General features: G+C 46.2%; 4 non-coding genes across 4 annotated transcripts; all 4 read left to right on the top strand.

Moving 5' to 3' along the window:
* The first annotated feature begins 6,819 nt into the window (after positions 1 to 6,819).
* LOC147220355 (U2 spliceosomal RNA) lies at positions 6,820 to 7,010 on the top strand. Its single transcript, XR_015108116.1, has one exon. It is a non-coding gene; the product is annotated as a U2 spliceosomal RNA (small nuclear RNA).
* Positions 7,011 to 7,614: 604 nt separating this feature from the next.
* LOC147220354 (U1 spliceosomal RNA) lies at positions 7,615 to 7,778 on the top strand. The gene has a single exon (XR_015108559.1). It is a non-coding gene; the product is annotated as a U1 spliceosomal RNA (small nuclear RNA).
* A 1,211-nt stretch (positions 7,779 to 8,989) lies between these two features.
* On the top strand, positions 8,990 to 9,107 carry LOC147220353 (5S ribosomal RNA). Its single transcript, XR_015108626.1, has one exon. It is a non-coding gene; the product is annotated as a 5S ribosomal RNA (ribosomal RNA).
* A 1,378-nt stretch (positions 9,108 to 10,485) lies between these two features.
* On the top strand, positions 10,486 to 10,604 carry LOC147220352 (5S ribosomal RNA). Its single transcript, XR_015108446.1, has one exon. It is a non-coding gene; the product is annotated as a 5S ribosomal RNA (ribosomal RNA).
* Positions 10,605 to 15,207: the final 4,603 nt, after the last annotated feature.

Below are 15,207 nucleotides of genomic sequence, written 5' to 3'. Positions count from 1 at the left end.
ATTGGGCAACAGCAGCTCGTATTATCAAGGAGACAGATAGGAGAGTACTTGGTGTGTCATCTGGAAGGAAAATAGATAAGGAGACTTGGTGGTGGAATGAGGAAGTGCAGGAGTATATGCAGAGAAAGCGGTTAGCAAAGATGAAGTGGGATACTGAGAGGACTGAAGAGAATAGACAGGAGTTCAGGGAGATGTGGCGAAAGGTAAAGATACAGGTAGCAAAGGCAAAACAAAAAGCGTACGATGACTTGTATGCTCGGATGCATAGAAAGGAGGGTGAGAATGATCTATACAGGTTGGCGAAAACAGAGAGATAAAGATGGAATGGATGTACAACAGGTCCGGGTGATTAAGGACAGAGAGGGAAATGTATTGACAGATGCTAGAAGAGTGATGGGAAGATGGAAAGAGTACTTTGAAGAACTGATGAATGTGGAAAATGAAAGAGAGGCAAGGGTAGAAGAGGTGACTATTGTAGACCACAAAGTAGCAAAAATTAGTAAGAGTGAAGTGAGGAAGGCATTGAAGAAGATGAAGAGTGGAAAAGCAGTTGGCCCTGATGATATACCTGTGGAGGTATGGAAGTGTCTAGGAGAGGCAGCGGTAGATTTTCTGACTAGATTATTCAATAGGATCTTAGAGAGTGAGAAGATGCCTGAAGAATGGAGACAAAGTGTGTTGGTGCCTATTTTGAAGAATACAGGGGATGTGCAGAATTGTGGCAACTATAGAGGGATAAAGTTGATGAGCCATACAATGAAGTTATGGGAAAGAGTAGTGGAAACTAGACTGAGAGCAGAAGTCAGCATCTGTGAACAGCAGTTTGGCTTTGTGCCTAGGAAGAGTACTACAGATGCAGTATTTGCGTTGAGAATGCTAATAGAGAAGTACAGAGAAGGCAGGAGGGAGCTGCATTGTGTTTTTGTAGACCTAGAATAGGCATATGACAGGGTGCCAAGAGAGGAGCTCTGGTATTGTATGAGGAAGTCTGGAGTGGCAGAGAAGTATGTTAGACTGGTGCAGGACATGTATGCTAGCTGTGAGACACTGGTACGGTGTGCTGTAGGGGTAACCGAGAAGTTCAAGGTGGAGGTGGGACTCCATCAGGGATCAGCTCTGAGGCTCTTCTTGTTAGCAATGGTGATGGACAGGCTGACAGATGAGGCTAGACAGGAATCTCCATGGACCATGATGTTTGCAGACATTGTGATCTGTAGTTAGAGCAGGGAACAGGTTGAGGAAACTCTAGAGAGGTCGAAGTATGCTCTAGAAAAGAGAGGAATGAAAGTTAGTCGCAGCAAGACAAAATATATGTGTGTGAATGAGGAACTCAGGTGGAACGGTGAGGCTACAGGGAGTGGAGATCAAGAAGCTGGAGGATTTCAGGTACTTAGGGTCAACAGTCCAGAGCAACGGAGAGTGTGGAAAAGAGGTGAAGAGACGGGTCCAAGCTGATTGGAATGGGTGGAGAAAAGTGTCAGGGGTACTATGTGATAGAAGACTATTGGCCAGTACGAACGGAAAGGTGTACAAGACAGTGGTGAGACCAGCGATGATGTATGGACTAGAAACTGTTACAATGACCAAAAGATAGCAGGCAGAACTAGAGGTTGCAGAGATGAAGATGTTGAGGTTCTCTTTGGGAGTGACCAGGATGGATAGGATCAGGAATGAGTCCATCAGAGGGACGGCACATGTTCGATGTTTTGGAGAGAAGGTCAGAGAGGCCAAACTGAGATGGTTCGGTCATGTACAGAGAAGGGATAGAGAATATATTGGTAGACGGATGCTGGAATTGAAGCTGCCAGACAAGAGGTCTCGAGGAAGACCAAAGAGAAGATTTATGGATGTAGTGAGAGAGGATATGAAGGTAGTTGGTGTGAGAGAGGAAGACACAGAGAATAGGGTTAGATGGAGAAAGTTGACTCGCTGTGGCGACCCCTGACGGGAAAAGCCGAAAGAAGAAGAAGAAGAAGAAGAAGGCGTCCTATTGGTCGGCCGTGCACCACGTGACAGGGGAGATGCGGAAGCTGCATCAGCGATGTTGTTTTAAGTGAAGATGATGGTGCACCCTCTGAAACTGCAAATAATAACAAATTTGATGGCAGACATCTCAAAGATCGTGAAGACGAATGTTTAACGTGCCATTTGGTGCGTCTACTGTATTATGTTGGTAGATGATAATGCAAAGAGGCAGGAGGGTTGTGGGTGACGTGTGACATAAGTTTGTTAACTGGACAACCTGTCTCTACGCCTTGCTTCCGTGTACCGAAATAAATTCCCACCAAGGAATCCGATCTTAGCGCAAATGGATTGTGTTTGACGACAAAAGACGACAGCCCCGATCCGTCCACCACACTGGTCGCGTTTAAAGACTGTCAGACCGGGATCGTGGCAAAGTTCTCCCGTTTGTAAAACAATAGAAACCAATTGTGGCATCAGGAGGATCGACGGAATGTGTTCTGTGTTCTGACTTCTTCATGAAAATTGAAGCGTCTGTGTCGTTTCGGTCATTCCAGCCTATCGGAACTCAGAGTTGACGTTTTTCTTGTCGTTGAATGGCTGCGATGGCTGACCCTGGATCAGCTTCTGAATGGAGCAATGCATGACTCAAAAACTTTTGTATTAGCGGCTGAATTTGTACTAAGTAATCAATTACATGCTTGTGGTCATGTGGCACTCTCGTCTGTTGTTTGTACACATTTTCATCTGCTTGTTCATATGGGAAACGAAAACATTATTATTGAAAATCTCTGGTAAAACTGTTACAATGTTTTTTTTTTTTTATTTTACTGAGTTCTAAATCCACCTTTCTGTGAAAAGGATTTTTTAATCATCTCTGAACAAGCAAGGCTGATTTGTAGCGACTTGCACAAAGATCTACAGACACATTTTTAATTGCGTATTGTAAATTTGTAATACTGAAACACATCTCTTGTGTGTTTTGTAATAAATTTCAGGATGAGTAGAAAAGTCTGATGTTTACTACCTTTCAAGGGAAATCCTGCTTTTCCAATCCAATCTGTATCCTGTCCTACAACCCACTGAAGGGATTCAATGCAGCGTTGGTCTGTTCTGCATCTGAGGCTTCCACCATCCAAGGCTGGACCTGCAGCTCTGATATCAAAGGAATGGCTGTTTCGACGAGGTGGAACCGTGGCCAGTAAGCTTTCCTTTCACGATGGAAATGCTCCCTTACTTGTTGGCTTCCAACTTCTTCTTCCCCAGGTAGTGTTGGAGTGAAGCTTCTCCAGCTGGCATTTGGTAGAGGTGATGGTGGGGATCTAGGTGGTCATTTCATGTTCTTCAACTGTTTTACTGGGGGGCTTTTCCAATAATTATTTGGAGGCACGAATCGGAGGCAGCCGCTGTCAAGCCTGCAGTAGCTCCCCTCCGTCGTTCCACCGAGATGCACCGATGATCATCTCCATTGCCATGGTAAAGGCTAGAGGGGATGTGGCGCAGCCTGCCCTGAAGCCCACTTCCAATGATCACCATGTTTTGTACTCTGTGGTTGTTTTACAGAATAAGAAATGCTGGAGGAAGCTTCTGACCAGGTTTGTGGGGGGTTTCATGCACTTGGAAGGGGTTGAAGGCCTCCCAGATGACAGATGTGGGGATGGATTAAGACGCCTTGGCTTGGTTGAGGAATAAAACATGCAGGTCTCTTCTGTACCCTTTGAAGATTTTATTTGTTATTGTGTTTCAGGTGAGTTTGGAGTGAGAAGTTATGACTTGTTATCGCAAAGACATGCACCGGGGGTTCAAGATATGTTTAAAGAGGACAGAATTCACACAGAGGTTCACTGTTTGTCATAGCTTAATTTTGACATTGATTTTCAGTCCAGTCAAGGTGCTGTGAGACTTCAGTGTGTTGTTGGTGCTGATTGCCATCACCCTGTTCATAGGTGAAACTAAAAACTTGAATGTCGTATTTGAATATTTGACAATTTGATTAAATAAGCTCAAAATGATCATCACAGTCTAAATCAGCTCATTTTAAAATGTTGATTTGAATAGGTGTCAGTACCCAGTATCCAGATAAAGTGGGGCAAAACAGTATTTAGTCAGCCAACAATTGTGCAAGTTCTCCCACTTAAAAACATGATGGAGGTCTTTCATTTTCATCATTGGCACACTTCAACTATGAGAGACAGAAAATCACATTGTCTGATTTTTAACAAACTTATTTGGACATAATGATGGAGAATAAGGAGTTGGTCAGGAACAAACATTCATTGCAATACTTTCTTATATACCTTTTGCTGGCAATGACAGGTCAAAGGTTTTCTGAAAAGTCTTCATAAGGTATTCCAGGGGCGGGCAAACTTTTTGGCTCAGGGGCCGGATTGACTTTTAAAATTTGACAATATGATACATGTAAAACAAAAAATGGATTTGTGAACAGTACATATCAGACTCTTTTGATATTTGCTTTGAAAATAAAACCAACTTGGTTTTGAAGGCTCTGACATTTGCTTGCATTTCATTCACAAACTGTTTTTTTGGTTGGATCTTCACGTCCAGCTCATTCATGTGTGTCAGTAGGTCCACAGTAAATGTTAAATAACAAAGCTAATCCGTGTTATTCAGTTCAGGATAAATTCTCAAGAGTTCTGAAGTAGCTCCAAAAATTGATAATCTCCAGTTTGAGCTCCCACATTCGTTGATCCAATCATACATATCAAGCATGAATTCTGTACCAATCTTTGATTGGCCAGATGTGGCCTGTTTAAGAATAAGAATAAGAATAACTTTATTTATCCCAAAGGAAATGGTTGTGCCAGAGTTTCAAGTAAAACATAACAATAATAAATAAAGCGGGGATAAAAAATGGATGAACTTTTCCTTGTTTCATTCATAATGAACATTTTCCATCAGCCGTGTTACAGGCACTGCTTTTCCAGGACATATTTGCAAATTTTAACAGTATGTATTTAATTAAAAGTAAAAAAAAAAAAAGGTTAATGTGTAAATATCTCGTTACAATGTGAACACCTGCAGTTTACAGACAAGTGCAGCTTATGTGTTTGTGTTTTTACCCGCTGTGGTTTATATTCACATGAGCTCCAGATGTCCAGATGTCACTTCTAGGACTTTCAAGTTGCACAACAGTGCTCATTATCACAGCATCTCCTCTGGTCCTGCTCACTCTAGGTGAACAGCAGGGGGTCCAGGGCGGGTCGGTGTTGGATCTCAGGTAAGACAGAACAACAAGGTGCTCAGAGGACGTCAGTCACTCCTACAGAGCCAGGATGGAAGATCTGTACCCAGGGTCCTGTGGTTCCTTGTTTTCCTGCAGACGGGGATGATTTTGGAGGTCTTGGAGCAGACCGGCGCACAGAAGGAGACTCCTGGGCTGCTGGGTGACTGGACTTGGACCTGATTCATCAACAGAGTGTCAGAACTTCTCTCCATTCAGTGCATTTAAAAACCTCTGCATGTCATCGATGGTGGTCTGGCATCAGTTAAGCCACAGAATGCCAGTATAAGAGTTCAGAGAAGCGGGACTCGGGATGAAAGTGTCCACGGAGGGGATTCCACAGGTCCCACATCTCTTTTCTTAATTCATAATTTAAAGTACAGTTAATTCATATGGTTAGAATTAGAATTAATTCATATAGTTTGAAGTAGAATTAATTTAAATAGTTCGAAGTAGAATTGAACCGAAGAGTTTATGGCCGTTTTCCGAACATACCCCGTTAACGGAAGTGAAGAAGGGAGCTGTCGGTCCCTGAAGGCTCCGGGGTTCCGCAATTTGTTCCCGGTCAAAAGCGCCGTCCAGCCCCGCGACGTAAGTTCACTTTTACAGAGAATAGTGACGATTTCTCGACCTACAATCGGATTGACCGTGTTTATAACAACCGCGAAGCAACTCCCGGTGATTTTTCACGGTAATTGAGGGCCTTTCGGCCTAGAAATCTTGACAACGTCACAGATTTCGTGAGCTGAGGTAAGGCTAGCTAACAACCGAGCTAGCGGCCTTCCGCCAACTTGCCTCGGAGAGCGTCGGTAATTGAGTGTTGGCGACTCAAACGACAACGATAAAGCGGTGGTCTAGCCGAGCGCGATCGGCTCCGTCCGACCAGCAGTCGTTGTAACAGCCGGTATTAGCCGGTGCGGGGCGGGGTTAGCGTTCAAGGCCGTCGAAGGCTGTTTGGGGTGCCGGGGTCCAGTGGGTGTTCGCCACGGGACGAGATGATTTACCGTCGTGTTTAGAAATTGTTCTGCTGGTAGTGATGAAAACATGAATGTAATTAAATGTAAATGTGGATTTAAAACCATTTTACTGTTGTCTTGTGTTCGTGCCGTTTTTTGAATCGTGTTTCCCGGCGATGAGCGGCGAGTCTCTGTGAGAGCTGGTCGCATCGATACGGTAACCAGACGGGTTCACAAGATGGCGCCCGTTTGCCGCGCTGTGTATCGTGAGCGGTGCAAACGTCCTGTTTCCACCTGTGTCTTTTCTCCTCACGGGCGACTTTTTGCCACATTCCAGGTTGATTTGAAGGGGACACGATTCCTAGGAGTCTGCTTGTTGAAGTCCTGGGTTTACTTTGATGCTTTGGCGTCCTGTCGGGGGGGCGTGCACCACGTGACCGGGCAGATGCGGAAGATGCTTTAGCCATGTTGTTTCTTGTCAAGCAGGAGCATCGGCCTCCACCGGGACCTCCGTCTCCGGGGCGATGGGGGCGATGGGGGAGATGCGCCGTCGCTCCGGGCCGAGCGGCTTAGACGGGGTGGGGGTTTATTTGGGAATGAAGTCGTGAGTGAAGCTGACGGTGCGGGGAATGCGGTGGCGTCGAGCGAGGGCGCGGGGCTATCGCTTCTCGGCCTTTTGGCTAAGATCAAGTGTAGTATCTGTTCTTATCAGTTTAATATCTGATACGTCCCCTATCCGGGGACCAAATATTAAATTGATTTTTGGAACAGGGAGATGGAATAGGGGCTTGCTCCGTCCTCTCCGCGCATCGACCCGGTATTGCAGTGCCTCTGGGAACGGTGCACCCCCTGCTTTTGTGTCCGATGTCAAGGTTGCCATGTCCTCCAACAACGTCATACGTAACCAACATACACGGGACCCAGATCTTGTCTGTGCCCTGTGTGACCAGCGACACTGTCCCCGTTGTTTCTGCCGGTAGGGAGCGGTAGATAGCGACACACGAGCGTGTCTGCCTGAAACCCTGTCCCTACCATTCGCCCCGTGCAGCCCGATAAAATCCCACTATGGACCAGAACCGAGCCTAAATGGATCGCATTTGAAACGGATGGATTGCCTTGTATAGACTGTGTCAGACTGGGCTCAGGGGGAAGTTTTCCCGGTCGTAGAGCGGCAGAAACCCCTCGCGGCATCAGGAGGACGGACGGAACGTGTTCCGGTTGTCCTCTGACTTCTTCGTGAAAATTGAAGCGTCCGTGTCGTTTTCGGCGTCCCGGCCCGTCAGAACTCAGAGTTGACGTTTTTTTTTGACGGAGTGTGTGTGTGTGTGTGTGTTTGTGTGTGTGTGTGTGCGAGAGGGATCGTGTGTGAGCTCCCGGAACAGTCCGCGTGGGTTCCCCCCCGACTGAGAACGGCGTGCGTGTGAAAGCGATCCGTGCGCGGGACACGTGCGACTCATACTTACCTGGCAGGGGAGATACCATGATCAAGAAGGTGGTTCACCCAGGGCGAGGCTCAGCCATTGCACTGCGGCTGTGCTGACCCCTGCGAATTCCCCAAATGTGGGAATCTCGACTGCATAATTTCTGGTAGTGGGGGACTGCGTCCGCGCTCTCCCCTGTCGTGCTGTTCAAGAGCAAGTCTGTGTCGCTGGAGGCCGGGTTCACTGTTTATGGTCGCACGCGCCGACCCTCCCTGGCTGGGTTGTGACCCAACTAGGGAGTTGTCGTTGCACATGGCAGGTGCACCGCAAAAGCATGGATTTACGATCGGCCCAAAAAACAATCCAGAGTGTCCAAGTCCATGAAATGTTCCTGCTTCTTGATCTCCACTCCCTGTAGCTTCACCGTTCCACCCGAGTTCCTCTCATCCCCACACATGTATGCTGTCTTGCTGCGACTAACTTTCGTTCCTCTCCTTTCCAGAGCATACCCCCACCTCTCTATAGTTTCACCGAGACACTTTACAGTTTATAGTTTATTTTGATTTCCAAGTCTGCCTTTTATTATTTATTACTGTTATATTTTCTGTAACTCTGGCACAACAGTTTCCTTCGGGACAAATAAAGTTGTTCTTATCTTATCTTATCTTATCTTATCTTATCTTATCTTATCTTATCATATCTTATCTTATCTTATTTTGGCCTCCACCTGTTTTCTGCTCTCACTACAGATCACAACGGCATCTGCAAAGGTCACGGACCGTGGAGATTCACGTCTACCCTCATCCGTCAGGCCGTCCGTCACCGTTGCGAACAAGAGGGGGCTCAGGGACTATCCCCGACGGAGTCCCGCTTCCACCTTGAACTTCTCTGGTCCCGTCTTACAGCACACTGCACTACTGTCTCCCAGCTAGCATACATGTCCTGCACCAGTGTAACACACTTCTCTGCCGCTCCAGACTTCCTCAAAGGATACCAGAGCTCCTCTCTTGGCAACCTGACGTATGACTTTTCAAGGTGTACAAAAAGGCAATGCGGCTCCCACCGGCCTTCTCTGCACTTCTCTATGAGCATTCTCGGCACAAATACTGCATCTGTAGTACTCTTCCTTTTTCCATGTGTATTTTATTTAATTTTCTCTTTCTCTTGTCATTAACTGTCCCGCCGTGCATTTGAGTCCTGGTATGGCCTTTGCTAGCTCCCTCTTTACCTTAGGCTGCAGCCTAAGGTAAAGTGTGTCTGATGATTTTTGGTTATAGTAACCTTGGTTGCCACTGGCTGTAATCTTGGAAACGCAATAGAAGGAGCTCCTGACAGATCTGGAAATGACTGGAGGTGGAAAAGACGGGGGACGGCTGCTTATAAAATGCCCTTCCGCGTAGCCTAGTCTCGTTTACGGCCATACCACCCTGAACACGCCCGATCTCGTCTGATCTCGGAAGCCAAGCAGGGTCGGCCTGGTTAGTACTTGGATGGAAGACCGCCTGGGAATACCAGGTGCCGTAAGCTTTTTCATGTTCGTTCCCTCTGTCAAAAGCAGGGGGTGCTGTCTCTCAAGAGCGCCAACATTTCACACACGGACACACGCCGCTCATTCCCTTGTGTCTGTCCCACCGGAGTCACCGTGAAGCCCGGCGCGACACGCGCTCAGTCATAGTTCCCCGCCTTACCTTTCGGGTCACTTTCCGTTGTCTCGCCGCCTCCGTCCTTCGCTCGCCGCCGTTCTTGTCATCCCCGTACAGTATTTCTCCATGTGTGCTGAATTTCTTTTTCTCTCGTTTATACCTGTCGCTGTTGAATAATCCAACCGCTGATCTCCATACCGCTGGCTCTCCGAGGCACTTCCAGGACTCCACATGTACGGTACGTCATCAGGACCCCCTGCCTTTGAACTCCTCCTCCTCTTCGATGCCCTCCTCGCTTCTTTTTACACTCGTTTCTGCTCCTTTTGCGATCGCCAGTAATCAGCGCTTCTACCCTTGGCTCTCTTTCATTTTTCCCCATTCATTCATCATATTCCTAGGAGTCTGGTTGTTGAAGTCCTGGGTTTACTTTGATGCTTCGGCGTCCTGTCGGAGGGCCGTGTACCACGTGACCGGGCAGATGCGGAAGATGCATCAGCCATGTTGTTTTTTTTAAAACAGGAACATCAGCCTCCACCGGGACCTCCGTGTCCGGGACGAGACGGAGGTCTTATCTTATCTTATCTTGACCTCCACCTGTTTTCTGCTCTCACTACAGATCACAACGGCATCTGCAAAGGTCACCGTCCGTGGAGATTCACGTCTACCCTCCTCCGTCAGGCCGTCCGTCACCGTTGCGAACAAGAAGGGGCTCAGGGCCTATCCCCAACAGAGTCCCGCTTCCAACTTTGAACTTCTCTGGTCCCGTCTTACAGCACACCGCACAACTGTCTCCCAGCTAGCATACATGTCCTGCACCAGTGCAACACACTTCTCTGCCATAGGATACCAGAGCTCCTCTCTTGGCAACCTGTCGTATGACTTTTCAAGGTGTACAAAAAGGCAATGCGGCTCCCACGGGCCTTCTCTGTACTTCTCTATGAGCATTCTCGGCGCAAATACTGCATCTGTAGTACTCTTCCTTTTTCCATGTGTATTTTATTTAATTTTCTCTTTCTCTTGTCATTAACTGTCCCGCCGTGCATTTGAGTCCTGGTATGGCCTTTGCTAGCTCCCTCTTTACCTTAGGCTGCAGCCTAAGGTGTATTGTGTCTGATGATTTTTGGTTATAGTAACCTTGGGTGCCACTGGCTGTAATCATGGAAACGCAATAGAAGGAGCTCCTGACAGATCTGGAAATGACTGGAGGTGGAAAAGACGGAGGACGGCTGCTTATAAAATGCCCTTCCGCGTAGGCTTGTCTCGTTTACGGCCATACCACCCTGAACACGCCTGATCTCGTCTGATCTCGGAAGCCAAGCAGGGTCGGGCCTGGTTAGTACTTGGATGGGAGACCGCCTGGGAATACCAGGTGCCGTAAGCTTTTTCATGTTCGTTCCCTCTGTCAACAGCAGGAGGTGCTGTCTCTCAAGAGCGCAGACATTTCACACACGGACACACGCCGCTCATTCCCTTGTGTCTGTCCCACCGGAGTCACCGTGAAGCCCGGCGCGACACGCGCTCAGTCATAGTTCCCCGCCTTACTTTCGGGTCACTTTCCGTTGTCTCGCCGCCTCCGTCCTTCGCTCGCCGCCTTTCTCGTCATCCCCGTACAGTATTTCTCCATGTGTGCTGAATTTCTTTTTCTCTCGTTTGTACCTGTCGCTGTTGAATAATCCAACCGCTGATCTCCGTACCGCTGGCTCTCCTAGGCACTTCCAGGACTCCACATGTACGGTACGTCATCAGGACCCCCTGCCTTTTAACTCCTCCTCCTCTTCGATACCCTCCTCGCTTCTTTTTACACTCATTTCTGCTCCTTTTGCGATCGCCAGTAATCAGCGCTTCTACCCTTGGCTCTCTTTCATTTTTCCCCATTCATTCATCCTATTCCTAGGAGTCTGGTTGTTGAAGTCCTGGGTTTACTTTGATGCTTCGGCGTCCTGTCGGGGGGCCGTGCACCACGTGACCGGGCAGATGCGGAAGATGCATCAGCCATGTTGTTTTTTTTTAAAGCAGGAACATCAGCCTCCACCGAGACCTCCGTGTCCGGGACGAGACAGAGGTCTTATCTTATCTTATCTTGACCTCCACCTGTTTTCTGCTCTCACTACAGATCACAACGGCATCTGCAAAGGTCACCGTCCGTGGAGATTCACGTCTACCCTCATCCGTCAGGCCGTCCGTCACCCTTGCGAACAAGAAGGGGCTCAGGGCCTATCCCCAACAGAGTCCCGCTTCCACCTTGAACTTCTCTGGTCCCGTCTTACAGCACACCGCACAACTGTCTCCCAGCTAGCATACATGTCCTGCACCAGTGCAACACACTTCTCTGCCATAGGATACCAGAGCTCCTCTCTTGGCAACCTGTCGTATGACTTTTCAAGGTGTAAAAAATGCAATGCGGCTCCCACCGGCCTTCTCTGTACTTCTCTATGAGCATTCTCGGCGCAAATACTGCATCTGTAGTACTCTTCCTTTTTCCATGTGTATTTTATTTAATTTTCTCTTTCTCTTGTCATTAACTGTCCCGCCGTGCATTTGAGTCCTGGTATGGCCTTTGATAGCTCCCTCTTTACCTTAGGCTTTAGCCTTAGGCTGTAGCCTAAGGTAAAGAGTGTCTGATGATTTTTGGTTAGAGCAGTGTAGCACGCAACCTCTTAGTTATTGCAGTGATAGTACAATGGTTTGGTCCCTGGGAACGTTACTTAGATGAAATTTTCAATGGTAAACAGGAGAAACAATAATATCTAATTTTTTGATAACTTAAACTTATTTATGCTTTTTGATTATAGCGGTGCCTCCATCTCCTAAGGATAAAATATGAATTAAGACAAACACAGATCTCTTTAAGTACAAATTTAAAGTTTAGTTTCACAAAATTAAAAGAAAGAAAAATGAAATAAAATTGGTAGTGCGTTCATTTGAGATTTTGTCGCTTTGCAACTACATAAACATATTCAAAAACCATGTACATCCCTTCAAGTTCAGTCCAGTTCAAAAACCATAACCTTAAAGTCCTTTTTGTTTTTCTCAGAAAGTTCAATCGTGGCAGGCCTGAATCGATGCTCGGGATCGTTGGACCAGAAAAACAGAAAATGTCCGTTTCACTTGTTCACAAGCCCCAAAATAAAATGCATGTGCTTTGATGTACTCACTAATCCTTTTGGTGTTGAAGCAATGGATAGTCAAATGTTGTCCATCACCATGCGATTCCCTCTCGGCAAACGGGTTAGCAATGACTTGGCATCACGGCATCACGAAGTGCACTCGGTGAAACTCATCGGTTAAGCCTCAGCAGAAACGTCCAGAGAATTCCTCTCGGTCCACTGAGCATCAAAGGTCTCCAATTCCAAGCTCATATACTTTACATACAGAGTTTGAAATTAACTCGCGGTAAAATGCTAACAATGCTAACGCTCGATTAGCATCGCATATGTGCACTTAAACATATCGTCTTAGCATAAAAATCATATACATCGAGTACTCACTCATCACAGGGTTAAATAGTCAAAAACAGCAACGTAGACTCTGCATCCACAATGTTTTATGACCATTCTCCTTTCAGCTTAGCTTCACAAACTTCCCTCGGCAAACGCAGCAGTCGAATGCCTCGCGCCTAGATGTTCTATTGCCTTCCTCATTCAGATCCCGCCCTCACGCATGGGATTGGACACTAAGTGTACATCAACCAATACAATTCAAGAAAATACCATATTGACACTTAACAAGTTCGGATGCAAGCAAAAGCACATGTTGAGCTGTACGTTTCACACAAGCTTGTGGCGATTAAAAGCACGATTCCCAAATAAATGACAACAACCTTAGATAAGATTAAACCTTGTTTTTAACCATTTATGAACACATTTTAAACATGAAATATTAAATGTTTTACAGCCATTTCAGTCTTATTTAATTTTACTTAAATGTTAAAACATCTTTACATTTTAGCCTGTATGGTCTGTAATGAAATTTTAGACGGGCTACATCCTCCCCCTTCTAAAAGGTGTAGATGTCCTCATCTAACTGTACTGTTTAGACTTAGATCTGTAGGGGCATGTTTTAGGATGTTTCACAAGATCAGGGTTTCCTCTGGCACTGAGGTTCAAGTGAATGACCATGCTCTGGTGCACAATAGTCACAGGTTCCCCAGCTTGAGTTCCAGGTTCATCATAGGTCAAGCGGATCACTGGTTTTACTTCACGCGTTCACTTTCTGCTTCTAGGGCTGGTTTGAGTTCTCAACTCCACATCAGTGTCTTCAGCTGTATCATTAGTATCTGCTTCCTCGTTGGAGAACTGATATTCCTCTTCCTGTGAACTGACAGAATGTACTTTCTCCACCTCTGGTTCACTCTCAGATGAGGGGAAATTTTCAAAGGGAGTATGCTCTGGGGTGGTTCGGTCTGGTATGGACAGTGGTTTCCTGACCTTATCATAGGTTGGGCACTCGTAGACACACTCATACTCAGATTCAGAGTTTGAAGAGATGTCAGATGTCTGATCATTTTGGTGATGTGTTTGATGTCTTAGAGTATGTTGTCTCCTGGTAACTGGTGTTCTGACTCTTTTAGTTTGTTCAGAGTTATCGGGAATCCTGACAAGATAACCAATTTGTAGAAGGTGGTCTCTGTGTAGAGTTTTGACACTTCCAGTTCCTTGTTCGGGTTTGACTCTGTATACAGGTAAGTTGGAAAACGTTTTAATCACAATATAGGGTGTGGATTTCCATCTATCTTGTAGTTTATGTTTCCCAGTGAGGCCAACATTTCTTACGAGGACTCGGTCTCCTTCTTGTAGAGGTTGGTCTCTTACTCGTTGATCATAACAGGTTTTGTTTCTCAGATGGCTCTTGGTTGCACACTCTGCAGCTAAATTTTAAGCTTTTTGGAGTTCTTTTCTCATTTTGTCCACATACTGTAGGTGAGACGTCTCTGAATTACCGTCGAGAGCTGTACCAAAACAGAGGTCAACAGGCAATCTGGCATTGCGTCCGAACATTAAGTAGTATGGGGAATATCCAGTGGACTAATTTTTAGTGCAGTTATACGCATGTACTAACTGACTGATATGTTGACTCCAGTTTTGTTTCTGCACATTTTCAAGAGTTCCAAGCATTGAGAGAAGTGCTCTGTTGAAATGTTCTGGTTGAGCATCACCTTGCGGATGATAAGGTGAGGTGCGTGACTTTCTTACTCCAAGCATGGATAAGAGTTCTTTTATAAGGCGGCTTTCAAAATCTCTACCTTGGTCTGAATGTATTCTAGCGGGTAGTCCATAATGAACAAAGTACTTTCCCACAATACTTTGGCAACTGTAACTGACTTTTGGTCCTTTGTAGGAAATGCCTGAGTATACCTTGTATAACAGACCTGGGCATTGTACGGCCCACGGGCCACATCCGGCCTGCGGGATGGCACTGACGGGCCTGTATGACAGACCTGGGCAATGTATGGCCCGGGCCACATACCTTTGGTTGACTCTGACCGCCAGTGTAAGGCTAATTGGAAATTACAAAATAAACATACTTTCTAATTTCACCTCATTCATGGGCTAAAGCTGCACTGCTTTTATTCTGAAGTTGTTGTTTTTTTTTTTATTTCACGCACATAATAACGTAATGCGTATATCAAGACATGCGCGCGATTGAATCACAAGACAACGTTCACCCTCAAAAATGTACGCTCAGGCAAAAAAAAGAAAGGTAGATGCCGAATGTAGGATTTTCAACAAAAATTGGACAGCTAAGTATTTATTTACTGAAGTTGGAGGTAAAGCTGTGTGTTTAGTTTGCGGGGAGCAGATCGCCGTGTTTAAGGACTACAATTTGAGTCGGCATTACCAGACGAAACATGCAGAGAAATATAAAAACCTGACTGATGACGAAAGAGCGCGGACATTGGAAGCTTTGCTAGCTAAGCTGCAAATGCAGCAAGGCTTTTTTACCAAGCTTCATACATCCAGGGATGCAGCAACCAAGACCAGCTT

Source organism: Fistularia commersonii, chromosome 24, assembly GCF_037954325.1.
Source record: "Fistularia commersonii isolate RoL2024-O1a breed Wild chromosome 24, RoL_Fcom_v1.0, whole genome shotgun sequence".
Lineage (NCBI taxonomy): Eukaryota > Metazoa > Chordata > Actinopteri > Syngnathiformes > Fistulariidae > Fistularia > Fistularia commersonii.
This window is presented reverse-complemented; position numbering and strand designations above follow the sequence as displayed.